This window comes from Streptopelia decaocto, assembly GCF_964273445.1.
Source record: "Streptopelia decaocto genome assembly, chromosome: 6".
In the NCBI taxonomy this organism is placed as follows: domain Eukaryota; kingdom Metazoa; phylum Chordata; class Aves; order Columbiformes; family Columbidae; genus Streptopelia; species Streptopelia decaocto.
The window spans coordinates 40,121,208-40,135,099 of NC_138660.1; positions in this window are offsets into that span (position 1 = coordinate 40,121,208).

Below are 13,892 nucleotides of genomic sequence, written 5' to 3' on the forward strand. Positions count from 1 at the left end.
ATGCCATTTTAACCATTCAAGTACAAAATTATGCCTGTGAAAGTGTAAACCATGTTGAGTCCTGTTTATACATTTTGAAAATCAAAAGCCTTTTGTATCCCATTGTTAAACATATGTTTTATATGTCCAGCAGATATTTATTCTAATACAAGCAGGAGATCATCATTTCTGAACAGACTGTAGATGTTATTTTAATAGCAGATTAGCACATTAATACATGTTAAAAGGCTATACCTTGCTTCAGCAGATTATACTGAGCTATAAAGATAAAATACATTTTCAGGGTTCTACTTTAATTCAATTTGGCATGAACTGTGTTACCTTCCACCTTGGCCATGATACCTTACCTTCCTAGGTATGAGTGCATCCCCTCATTCATAAAAGCTTTGGAATATGGCTAGTGATGAAGCACTGAGGAAAACTGCAGAATGTTACTAGCCAGAGGGTGAACATAAACAGCCTTATTTGAAATTCAGAAAATAGCTGTTAATGGCCTTCACCCCCTAAGGAAAGGGAATTGCTTGTGTACTTTGTTCTTTTTTCCCTTAATACAAGAGTAAGATCTTGTCATTACGAAATGAAACTTCACATCCACTTCTTGTGTGGCAGACACAACTGACATGTGTGGCTTTGGCAGAGCCCAGCATGTCTCTTTGCTCACCCCATTCATCGTGTATGAAGAATCTGGCACATGCCAGGAGCTCAGCCCAAAGCCTGTGGAGACAGGTCAGAGTTAAAATACAGTAATGCAAACTAACAGGCTGCTGGATCTGCAGGCTCAAATTCCTCCCCAGAACACAAAGAGGGAAGGAAGCATTGCAGTTTGCAGCCTGTGAATAGGAGAGTGTTAAGCTAACACTTCGCAAGTCACTGAAGATGGAAAACATCTGTGTCTCTTATTCTTTCTGAGGGTGTCTCCTGGGACGTGTGAGTCAACCTCTCTCAGCTGAATGATTCCGAAGCCCATGCTCACCCCGCTGAAGTAGTATTTGGGGAAAAACGTAAGGACGTGTTGCTCAGTCTCCAGAGAGCAAGATCAAGGAAAGGATCTCGGCTATGTAATTCACTGACACACTAGATTTAGTTTCAGGGAGGCTAAACATTGACAAAGAAGAATGAGAGAGAGAACTGGGACTGTTTTCCCTGTATTTTATACCCAAGCAACATCCTTTTAGTATTAAAATGGTGGCAGATGATCAGGATAGGGACCACAAAAGCATTGCTTACCATTCCTGTGGATTACCTTAGAGGAAAAATTTTGCTTCTATAATCAAAGTACTAGTTGTAATCAAAGTCAGACATGCATTGAAAATTCTCTTCCAATTTCTAGTCATGCCACAGATTTTTTCAACAAGAAGAAAAAACTTGTCTTTGAAGAAGGCTTTGAGGTGAAGTTAATGGAGTCAGTTTATCTCAGCCGAGTCAGAATCATGGAGTTAATCTCAGTATCTGATTTTAGGAGCAATTCTTTTCTATCCTCTTCATAATGTTTTGTATTATGAAATATTTTGATAGAAATTCTCATGCTGACTGTGCACACAATATTTGAGGTAATATTATCAATTATTATTTCTTTCTTGACACCACTAGGCAATGAATAAGACAGAGATGTGCCACGTTCACCTAGGAAATCAGAAGTTTTCTCACTACTGAAAAAGATGGGTTTAAAGGGCTTCACTTAAAGGGGCCGCAAGAGCCTTAATAGGGCCCCACTTCTAAACCAGCAGTCTTAGTGAGATGAATAAAAATAGTTGTACATTTATCTTAGAACAGCTATAACTCAGTTATAGCTTCAGAGCTGTTATTTCGTGGCATTCTAGGCTGCCTGGAGTATCTCACTCACAATAATGTTTACAATACTGTCAGCACAGAAAAATGGATTTAGAGCAAAAAACAAGAGTTGAAATTCAGTGTTTCTGAAAAAATGATAATGCTGTATGTGTTCTCTTTGGAAGGGAAAAAATTAATCAGAGTGTGTAATATGCTATCAAGGTAGAGTTGTTTGTTACTTGTGTCGTACCAGTGCAGCACCTCTGGTTTTACTGAGTACATTAGGAAGCTGGAGCATAGAAATGTAGATGCACGGTGAAGATCTCAGGATAATTTTGCCCTTAGCTTCACACTGCTGACCCATTCTTCAAGTCTCTTATTTATGCAGTTAATACGGTTCAACATTATTACGTGATGCTGTTGACCTGAGTGCAGCCAACGGCTGTAACCAGGCTGAGAAAACTTGTATAAATATGCGGTGAGTAATGGGAAGTATGCCTTAAGCCTGTGCCTTCACAAATTCTATGAATTTTCAATGTGCTAAGTGCAGTACAATTTATTTGTTCACAGACCAAGGCAAAGCATTGGAATCTAAAGCTGTTGCTATCCTTAGTTTGAAATAAGAAAGCACCGTCAAAATAGACAACTAGCTTTTTAAGGGAAATGCACAGTAGAGCAGTCACATACAATCAAAGTCACCAGGGTTTTTACTTCTCACACACTATTATATCACCCTCACCTTACAGAGCCATGGAAATGCAGTAGTTCCAGCATCAGGCTCTGCCTTTCAAACTGTAAAGCTCTCCTGCAAGATTGGGTTATGGGAAGAGAGGAAGTTGGTCAACTCTCTACCTTATTTTTCAGTATGTAAAGTGATGATACTTTTCTCCTTTGTAGAGTAATGTAAAATCCTTGAATGACAGGTGTTTTCTATAGAGGAATATTTCTCCTACCTTTTCATCACTCTGTATTTCCGTTCTTGCCATGATGTGGAGTATGTTCTCAAATAACTAGAAATTTCAGCATTATTTTAGAGTTCTGCCTCTCATGAAGGGTTGTATGTGTTTCTTAAATATCTTCTTGTCTTTGAAATAGTTTAACAGGAAGAATCAACTGAACTTACTCTAGAGTCAGGATTCCAGAGCAAGAACTAATAATCCTGATTTTACAGTTTAACTCCACTTTTCCTTGATCAATTTGTGACCTTTATTCCCCAAATAAATAATTTTGGCTTTGGATGGTATTAATAGCCCAAATACACAAAAAGTTGTTTTTTTCTAGTAGTTCTTCACATGTACCAAATCTCTGTCTAATTATATCAGCAGTTTTCTGGAAATATAATCTTTCCCATCTATAGTGGTTCTGTTCATCTTTCTCCACTCATTGTTAATGAGAGAAAAGAGATAGAATAGTTTCTTTCTTAATAAGGCCAAGACAGGTTAAGTATGGTAAAACATTTCTACTGCAGGGACCACAAAGTGCTTACAACCAGCAGAAACGCAGACGCATGGAGACACACTTTGAAGAACACCAACAGGAACAGAAGGAAGAGAGGAGTAACTAGGCTCTTGACAATTGCAGAAATTTCTGCTGACAATAGAGAGATTAAAATACTTCAGAGAGAAATCTGACTATAATTCACAGAAGGTGGGGAAGACGTAAAATAAGGAAAAACAAAGATAAGGGAGGACTCATTGCCTAGAGCTTTTGCCTTTGTTAATGCTCACCAAGGTTCTGCCTGTATCTGCATATCTGTTTGTGTTCATTTACCTTTTATTTTCCATCACTTGCAATCAACCTGGTAATGTTTTGGTGATAAAGAGCTATGCTGCTTCACATCTGCTGGGGATCTGTCTCTTAAACAGTGAAGTGATTCAGTCATGGTAAAAATAAATGAAGGTAATGTGCAATTTCTATCCTTTTCTTTGTTTTGTGTTAGTTCTCATTTGACTTCCCCAGTAAGGAATAGAGATCACATGCTATAAGCAAAAGCAACTTGTGACTTGTCTCTTTGTCTTGATGATTTTGCTTTAACTCAGGCAATAAATAGGGTACTACAGGCTTTAAATCACATAAGAAAAGCTCTAGATGAGAGCTGTGACTAGCAACAGTGTGCTCAGAGCTCTCATTTAAATCTGCCATCTGAGAGATGTCTAGAGCAACTGCTGTTAAAAAGCAACACCTTCAGGAACAAAAGGAAAAGGGTTGGTAGGCATATGCCCGGCTAACTTCAACATCATAAAAGGAATAATTATAAATCATTATTCACTAAATAGAAGGAAAGTTAAGCTTGCTATAATACCTTTCATCTATCCGAGTGTGTAGTATATAATGGATTCCGTGCTGAACGGAGCCTCAGAGATACCCCAGGAAGCAGAGCAATAGCTTACAAAACAACTATGAAATCAATCTGTAACCTGGGGGGAGTTTAGATTTTTTTCCCAATATAATTGCATGTTACAGTAATACGTACTATTCTAGAACAAGGCATAAATTCTATTCACTTAATTTTAAATACTGTTTTTACAATGCTCCTCTGCTATTTTCTAATTATTTCAGGTGAGACTATTAAAAAAAAATGAAAGAGAAACTCTTGGAAAAAGGTAAATAATTCAGTCTCGCCTAGCATGAATAACTAAGCTGCAAATGACTGTAAACTGAAAATATAAAAGCTTTAGGAAAAATGGGGTTTTTTTCTACTTGAAGTCAGGAAATAGAAACCATAGTGGATATTTCAGTTGTATTGTTCTGCAGACTTTACCTGGCATGAGGAACAGGATGTACTGTGTTTGAATAGAAGGAAATCCTGATGATACTGTATTGTCTTCTAAATGATTATCACATCTGACCACAAAAGACCAAAAGAGATAGTGCAACCAGATTACAGTTCCCTCCAAGATTTCCTAGTCCAGGGACTGTGGAGGTCCTTGCTGCCTCGGGTACCTGTGTACCTGGAGACCCCCCGGCTGAAACTGGGGTTCACAGCTGTGAAAAGTCAAAGGGATGCAAATTGAAAAATGACTGGAGGCTCAGACATAGGGACACCATCTGAAGCTTGTCTGCTTAGTGTGATCCAGGCAACTCTACCTGCCCTTCCTCTTCATAAAAAAACATTTTGAAATGTGTCTGTTGGGAACGGAGACCCTCCTCTTGTCCCTGTGTCCACTGTGGGACTTCTATGTTCTTCTAACTGTTTCACATAATCTTTCAAACTGTCTGAAATATCTTTTTTGTGTTTTTCCACAATCTTCAGATCCTTTCTGTCCCAGGCAGTCCATTGGTTTTCAGTGAAAGCATTTTCTAGAGTAGTACGAAGTTCATAATACATAAGTAAGGGATAAGTCCCATGTCAATAAACAACTAGATGATCCACTAAAACAATAAAAAATATCATCACTGTTAAGGAATTAATGTGACAAGGCAACTGTGAAGTATTTGTTTTATATTTGCTATTTGTCAATGGTTGCCTGGCTTTACAAGGTTTTCTGCCTTCAAAAGGGTGAAATATAAATAAACAGCTTTCATAGTGATGGAGTTAAGCAGAGATTCATCTGATAAACATTCAATTATTCCAAACAGTAGTTAGTAAGGGATTAACTTTTGAACAATGTAATCAAACTAAAAAAAAAATGTTAAATTTACCGTAAATGGCAAAAAAGCTTCTTGCACAGAATCACGAGAACCATTGAAAGTCGGAATTTATTATCAGAGACTTAAACCCTCCAGGCAGAGACAGGTCACTTACTAGAACAATTTGTTTTTCATTAGCCTAAACCTGCCTGACCCATTCATCTGTTTGTGTCCTATAAAATATCCTGTTAGTACATGTAGATGCAGTATTAGCAGAGGAAATTATATTGCCTCTTTGAACTTAAGAATTCTTGGTACACGTCAGTTAAAATTATCATATTCCCCAGAAGCCTACCCAGCAAGCCTGCCAGTTCTCTTGAGTGGGCTTCCAGGAAATAAACTGCTAAGGTAGCACAAAATAGGGTTAAAATTGGAAAATTTTACTCTGAGGTAGCCGGGAGTGCTTTGAAAACAAGGAATTACTTGATTTTATGAGGAATGACTGCTTAAAAAAATTACTAAAGATGTCAAGAGATCTCAAAATGACAGCAGTAACTTTGACTATCTTACCAAATCTGCAAGTGGAGCTGGTCTGTCTGCACCTTAAGGCTCACACAACTGCAAGTTGCTGTGAACATCTGTTCAAGAGGGTGACACCCATCTGTTCTCATTTTCCTTGTCTAGGGAAGATCAGGATGGTGACTTTGTACTTTATGAATATCCCTAACCTGCATATACAGGTGTTGGTAATGAAAAAAAAGTGAAATTACTTTTCTTTCAAAATTAAACAGGTTCTTTTTAGGGGAAGTGTTTGCAGAGACTTTTCAGCTCTCCAAAAGTAAACTCACATTCCCTTCAAGTTCTATATAAATAGCCAGGCAAATAACAGCCAGATTCTCAATCAGTAAATCTCAAATAAAATTGTTCTTTAAGTGTCCATCCCATTCCAAAGCTTCCTGTATATTTTGAGAGTCCTGCATACAGAAGATATTCATAACTTAATGTAAAACTACTTATATTATCTATGCCTAAAATTTAGGCATAAATCTAAAATTCATTGTCTCATCTTAAGCTGTTGTAAATTATCATCACTCCATTTTTGTGGTTGGGAATATGTCAGTTGTAATGACTAAGGGTTTTTCCATAGTACACTAAACACTGAATACTATTCAGGTAAGCAGTAGGTATTTATTCTTTAGAACACGTAGAAAATATATAATTACAGAAAGTGGTGAAAGGATGCTCCAGAGCTGGTGAAATTTCTAGTATGTTATGCAGACCTATTTATAGTACACACTTTTAGTGTCAGTAAGAACTGCTAAACAGAAGACTTACACTAAAAAAAAAATGTTTTCATGGAAATGCCTTGTAATTCTGTCGATGGGAAACACATCTTTATCCTACTTGTTTTATAAATATGTGTCTTGTAATTAAACCTCAGAACATTTAAACTGTTTGTGAGACCACACAGCCCAGAGCATTACAAAGTCAGGACTTCACTAACATTTGTCATGAGACTTTATAAATGTGATGGCAAGCAAACTAATTTCAGTGCTAGTCTTATCTTCCTCACGAGCTGTCCAAGCGGTTCCCTGGGGCTGCTTACTGTCTAGTGTCTCCCTAGATGTCATTCCCTTCTTCCTTTCCTCCCAACCTCAAAACTGAAAAGATGCTGCTTCTCTCTCCTTAACGGCATTGATATGGTTTTGTCAAGAGCCCTTTTCTCATTGCTGGTGTTTGGGATCTATTTCCTTCCGTATACCTGATGTCTCATGTCACGCTCTCCTCAGTGCTTGCTGACTCACCTCCTGGGCTCACTGTTGCCCACAAGGTGAGGCAAGAAGCCTGATAGCTGCTTTGAAAAAGGAAGGGAGTCTCCAGAACATGCAGGGAAAAACAAAAAACTAAACAAAAACTCAGAAAAATAAAGAGATCCTGGCAGACTCTGATCACAGAATCATTTAAGAAAAGAATCTTAAGATCATCAAGGCCAACTGTGAACTTAACAATACCAAGTCACCGCTAAAACATGTCCCTAAGTGTCACATCTACACGTCTTTTAAACCCTTCCAGGGATGATGACTGCACCGCTTCCCTGGGCAGCCTGTTCCAGTGCTTGGCAACCCTTTTGGTGAAGAAATTTTTCCTCATATTCAGTCCTAACCTGATGCAACTGGTTAACCCTGGTGCGACTTGAGGCCATTTCCTCTCATCCTATCACTTGTTACTTGATTTGTTTTTTCTTATCAAGATATTTGTTAAAAAAAAAGAAAGCAGTGGGGGAGAGCATTTTCCTCTAGTATTTCTTCCGTAAGACTGAAATGCTACATCATGCAGAAAGATTATGAGTATGAATGATGGGAACCTGAAAGACTAAGGGCAGGAAGATTTGTATTATCTCCAAACCAGTATTCCCTCTTAGGCAATATAAAACCAGAGCTGAAAGTTAAAAGTTTAAAATTCATCCATCAACACAGCAAGGTCCATTTTTTTTAGATGAAACTACACTACTAGCATTCTTCCCACTCATAATTCTGCAGGAATACTGGGAACTGAAAAACTCCAGGTGTTGAATATGATCCTGAAAACTTGAAACTGAGAAAGAGCTTTCCTCCCAAGCTTGAAGTGGCAGGTTAAAAGAACTTCCTTTCCCAAAAGCAAATACGAAGTTGCCAGAGAGATACTGTGAACAGTTTTATTACCCATCTGCTTTGCAATAATGTACCCATTGACAACATGATTGCTGTATGCAAAGGCAAGATAAAGACTAATGCTATAGGGGCTCAAAAAAGAGACAGCTTTTGGTTTTACATCTGCACTCTAGTGAAACTCCACCATGGACTTATTTGTTATTATGCTGGTGAGAAATCATATTCCTAATCCTGAATTTGAACAAAGAAATATGTTGCACTGTAAGGGTAAAGCGAGGGCATGGTCGGGGTTGAAAAGAATACTCAGTGCATGAAGTTCACAGAATAATCCCCTATGTGCTTTCACATTAAAGCGTGACTTGCCAGGTTGCAGGGGAGGGAATCCACTTCTGAGGGTAAACATTTGTCTCCTAATTAACAGTTTCTGCTGTTAAGCAGAAATGCTTTAGGTGGAATTTGCATATGTACTTGTGCAACACACTTCTGCTTATTTTGTTCCTTCAGATGTTTTCAAAAGCTCTAAGTTATGATTTTGAATTTCCAGACGTTTCTGCCAACGCTTAAGAGCTATTCACCAACTTTACAAGAACTCTGCTGCAGTCTCTTTGTAGGAGAACACTGTGCTACTTCATTCAAACTTAATGAGTTGAATAACTTGGCATCTAATTGGACTTTAGATCACTGCTTGTCTTGTTAATGCAGTGTTAAAACTGAAGGTGACCAGATGTAATCGCAGTAAAGACTATTTTAGTATGCTCGGTATGCTACAAGAGATCATATTTTAGTTCCTATTAAATAGACTTCATTTAGTGATACGAAATCCCAAGTATCTCTCTGTGCAGGTACCTGTTGAGCACTCCCCCCATACTAATTGTGATACAATACTAAATAATAATGAACTTAGAGTACTTAAAGTGCCAGAAATACCCCTGGAAAGATACTTCCAGACAATAAAACTACAAGCTTTTTATTTTCTCTAAATTTCCAGCCTATTAACCTGTGGTACAAGTTGGGCTTCCTTCCATCTTACTGTTCTGGGAATGAAATAGGATGGCTAGGTGGTCTGTAGTTATTACAGGCAGCTTTATATCACATTAATATGCTTTGGGGCTATATAAGGACTTTAAAATGATATCCCAGAAAAGTAACGAGGATGAAAGACCGAACCGTGACCCTGAATGGTAATGTTTGACACGGAGGAGTAGGAGGTGAATTCAAAAGCAGTGCCAGTTTGTGTGGAGAGAGCATAAATGTGGAATTACTGAAGGCCTCTGTTCTATAGTACTGAAATACGTGTCTATTTTGAAGCATGTGACTCCCTCTTATCCAAAACCACATACAGACATAGTCTTGTGTCTTCATCAAACTTAGGTCTCACTTAACAATTTTGGCTTTACCCTAAGGCCTAAAAAGTTTCCTTTGCCTGCTCCCAGAGCACTCACCATGCCATTTTTTGAACACTTGCCAAACCGCATGCCCTTGCATTGTGCAGTCCATGCAATGCAATTTAAGAAGGAATATAAGGGGAATAGACATGACTTGAACTATGCCTGAAACACTGATCCAGATTTGATTGACACCTTATCTTTTAAAGACTTATAATCTGCTGGACAGAATATTGTAGCTGCTCATCTGCCTTGAGAGTTACATTTTGTACCATACCATTTTATAACTAGAGTCTAGTGATTTATTCATTGGAGGAAGCTATCAAATATTAACCATTTCAAGGAAAAAAAAAAAAAAAGTTTATGTAAGTAAGGCAGGCTTTTGAAACAAGAAGCCTGATGAGTGAACTCTTAACTACATGCTCTGTCCTTAATCTTGGTTAAGCAGTACACCATATTTGTGTCATGGAAAAAATCTGAAATACTTTAGCACGCTGCCAGTGATTTTTGTGCTTTATGAACTGTACCACAGGTAATATGTACAATCTGAAATGTTTGTGAAGCCTTAAGATTTAGGCTACCTAGCTCTAGTGGTACTAAAAGTGAAATGTGGTCAAGGTGGGACCATTCCTTTTGCCTTCAGACGATAAGAATTCAGTCAGATACAGTCTGCTTGAAATAAAAGAAAAACTACTGGGGCATACCAAGCAGTCTTGCATTTTTTGCACTTTTTCTTCATTCTTCCAATATTCCAAACATATTTTAAGGTGCTTGTCACTTCCAACATCACAGAAAGTTATTATGCAGATACTTGATCTGCCCCAAAAGGAATTCATTGTTTCAAAAAAGCCATTAAATTATGCACAGTGTTAGCCTGTGACCATCTATTCTTATGTCTATTACAGTTGCTGCCTATCTTCTATTTCTGCTCCCATTTCACTGCTTTCTTCCCCCCACTGATTGGTTGTGTCATACTTAAAATTCAATAGCAAGACCTTCGGGAGAAGTATCAGATCCTCCATTGATGCTGATCTGTCATCTATGAGAATGGCACTGAAAATAAGTTTGTATAAGAAAAGTAGCAATGATTTTATACATTCTGTATCATATTGCTGTTAAATATTTTACTTCATGATTGGAGGTGGAAAAAAATGCTTTATCTCTAAAACTATTTGAAACATGTAGAAGAAAAATATGTTTGATATTAAGATTTTCAAGTTCATCCAGCAGATTTTTAGCTGGAAGACACTTGTATCCAAAAACATACAATAGTTTCAAAAGAGAGATTGCTTATTTTACTTCCATAAATCTTTTTTGCTCATCCTGATTTGAATGTGAGCTTTCCCCAAGTACCCAGACTTCTGTATGTACTTGGCAGGTCTCCTTCGAATAATACTCCCAAATCAGAAACTCCACTTGGGACCTGAAATATTTTTTGTCACAGCTTTGGTTCGTCATGTAATTTTACTATTGTATTCCAGAAGAAATGTGGTACTGTTCATATGTTCATTGGTATCTTACCAAGTATTTAACCTAGCTCCTGTTCAGTACGGTAATGATGTAAAGACAGATATTTAATGGAACCTTTTCCATTTGCCTGAATATTTTAAATTGTCAGGTAATAGACTTGCGTGATTGCCAGGAACATCAGGTTTTTTATGAGCTAAAAATACAACAGGAATGGGTCTCTTTCTGAACTCGGATGTTTCTGTTCTCCATGATCAACTGGGATGTGCAGAGACACTCTGCACGAGACCTTTTCACTTCAGAGGGGATACGTAGGAGATGTATGCAGACACCTTCGTGATTTCTTCGGCAAGGATAGGCCCGAGTGACATTAGGGGAGCATTTTTGGGCTTATTTGGAGTATTTGAAAATTAAGAGGCTCATTATTTTCAAATGATCCTGGTCTGATGCAGCATTTGTCTCTTAGATGGTGTTTTTTATTCAATTTTTGTCACCTTCCAGGGAAAATGAAGTATATGTACATTTCAAGTTTTGAACTATACACACAATGTGTGTGCTTTCATCACACAGGAGCTCTTTATCCATCTTTTGACCTGATAATCTCTCTTTAGGGGCACTGCTGAGCCTAGTCTATGACAGACGGACCACAATAGTGTGTTTATCAGTGGCTAATACTCTCCTGCGAAGCTAACCTGAGGAATCGAGGATTTATAATTCCAGCCTTGTGTAGCCCAACCACAGAGCCTTTGTGTAAAGACGGAGATGTCTAAAAGGTCAGCTAGAGAGTCAAGTGGTCCGAGAAGCCCTGTGGACAGGCAAGCTTTGTGGACAACAGCTACTTACCGTAGACATCGCTTGGGTGCTGCTTGCAGAGTTACCTGTTTAGAGGAATTAATAATAACCTCTTACTGGGGGGAACTGAGAGTTCTCAAGCGATACTTATGTTTTGATACAGTGCATTTCACAGGGTCAGATCCAAGAGCAGGAAATTACCTTCAGAGCTCTTTCATTTTAAAATAGAGATGCATTTTTTTAATCCTTAAGTCTCCATGAGGAATTGTACTGTACATTCTCTTTAGATTGAAAAATCTGCTTTCTATTAGTGAGTATATGAGCTCTAGCTCTGTTAAACAGAATATATTGGTGGGAAGGGGAATGTAGTTTATGCAGTAAATGTATGCCTGTGAGACTGTGATGAAGCGCATTGTTAAAATGGCTCCAACATGTAAAGGATGCATAAAAATCTCACAAAACCCTGAGATGCAGAGTTAGTGCTGACAGTGTATAGTGCAGTAAGCTGATAGTACCTTTATTGTAGACATCTGCAATGAAGGATCCTCTTGGGATCACCCTTTGCTTGCCCAGGGAATTTGTTGGCATGTTAGATGTCAGCATCCACAAGTTTCATTGACTGGAACAGAAGGGTGTTCCCTGATCTTAAGCTTTTTATAAGCAAACTCTTTAGTTAGTGATATAGCATTTGATAGCACTGTTGGACTGAGGAGGTAGACAATTTGTCAGGTCACAGCTGGAGATTGGATTTCTCCATATGTGCTGAGTAAGAGTGGTGCAGAATACTCCTGACGTCGCATGAAGTGTTAAATGTTAGCTTAGAATCATCAGTACTAGTCTCAAACTTCAGTAAATATTCTTAAGCAGTCATTAAATTACAGAGAAATTCCAATAGTATTGCATTCTATATCAAATATCAAATATCAAATGAGAGCAGCATCATTAATGACACACTAATGAATACTACATGAATTAATAATTATCGGCTACTTTTTGAAGTCTCCCTGGCTTCCATCTGTCTCTTAAATCACTTCAAATAATTAATTGCTTAATGCCTTTCACCTTTGACAGACAGAAATAAATTGCAGATTAAAAATACCTGTGTTGGCAGTGGGCAGAGTGAAGTAGTCTGGCTGTTTGCTGCCAAAGTAGAGGGATGATGCATTTTGTCCTGCTGAGCCTGCCTTGCGCAGGTAGTAATGCACAGATACAGAAGGCTGATATTACTCATTTTAGTCAAAAATTCACCCAGATTTTTTTGCCATTTTTTCTCCTTGTCAGAGTCCTCTTTTGTGGCACTGCTGCAGGACAATTGGTGGCAATAACTTTCCCCTTTAGCCTGTCTGTGTCAGTAGGTGACAAGGCAGAGCAGCGGAGCCCCAGTCCTTTCTGCTGAGAAGAGTTGGCATGTCAGAGGTCATTTTTAGGGTCACCTCTGTTGAGTACTGCCTTATCACCTTGGTCGATAAGTGACCTACCAATTGCAAGAAATTCCAGTCCAATAGACTGGATAAAATATAAATGACAGCCTTATGTAAATGCAAACAACTTAATGTAACATTGTTTATTCTGGAAACTGCCTAGCCCTGAGGATTTAAATATTTTTTTATTTATAGGTACTAACTAAGGAACTCAGTTGCTTGGAGACCTGCAACTTTTTATCTGTGCTTGAAGCCAGGTAAGGTCAGTTATTCAAATAATGTTGTAGTGACTATAGAATGCATGAGAAGCATGTTAATTTTTAATCACTCTGAAAATGGGGAAGTCAGTCGTGATTCCTTCTTCTCAAAAGATTTAAAGTTGCAGATTGAGCAATCTTGCCATTTCAAAAAGTACAGGAAAGTGTCTGAGAAAGGTTGTGGCAGGAATTCTGCCCCATTGCGTATTTGCTTTATTCCAGGAGTGACAAACTCACGACAGTGCTGGATGCAAGAGTATTGCTTTTGTAAATGTTATAACTAGCAATATTGATAGGTGTTGTACTGTCTATGCAATGTATATGTTTCATACCACAATTTATTATTTTTTATTCATTTTTTTAAACTTTTTTTGGTGGCTTTGAGATAAAGTGTGCCAGAAAGAGGGAAGGCACAGGTGCGCTGTAATTCAAAGTGAAGGAAAGCCCAAATTCCTGTCTAAACCTCTGCTAAAAGCAGCTCACAACATTCAGCTGCTAATGCAGAATTTAATCCTAGTTCCACATTTTCCCTTCCTCAACCTTTTAAATGTGATACAGAATGGCACCTCCTACTTTCTT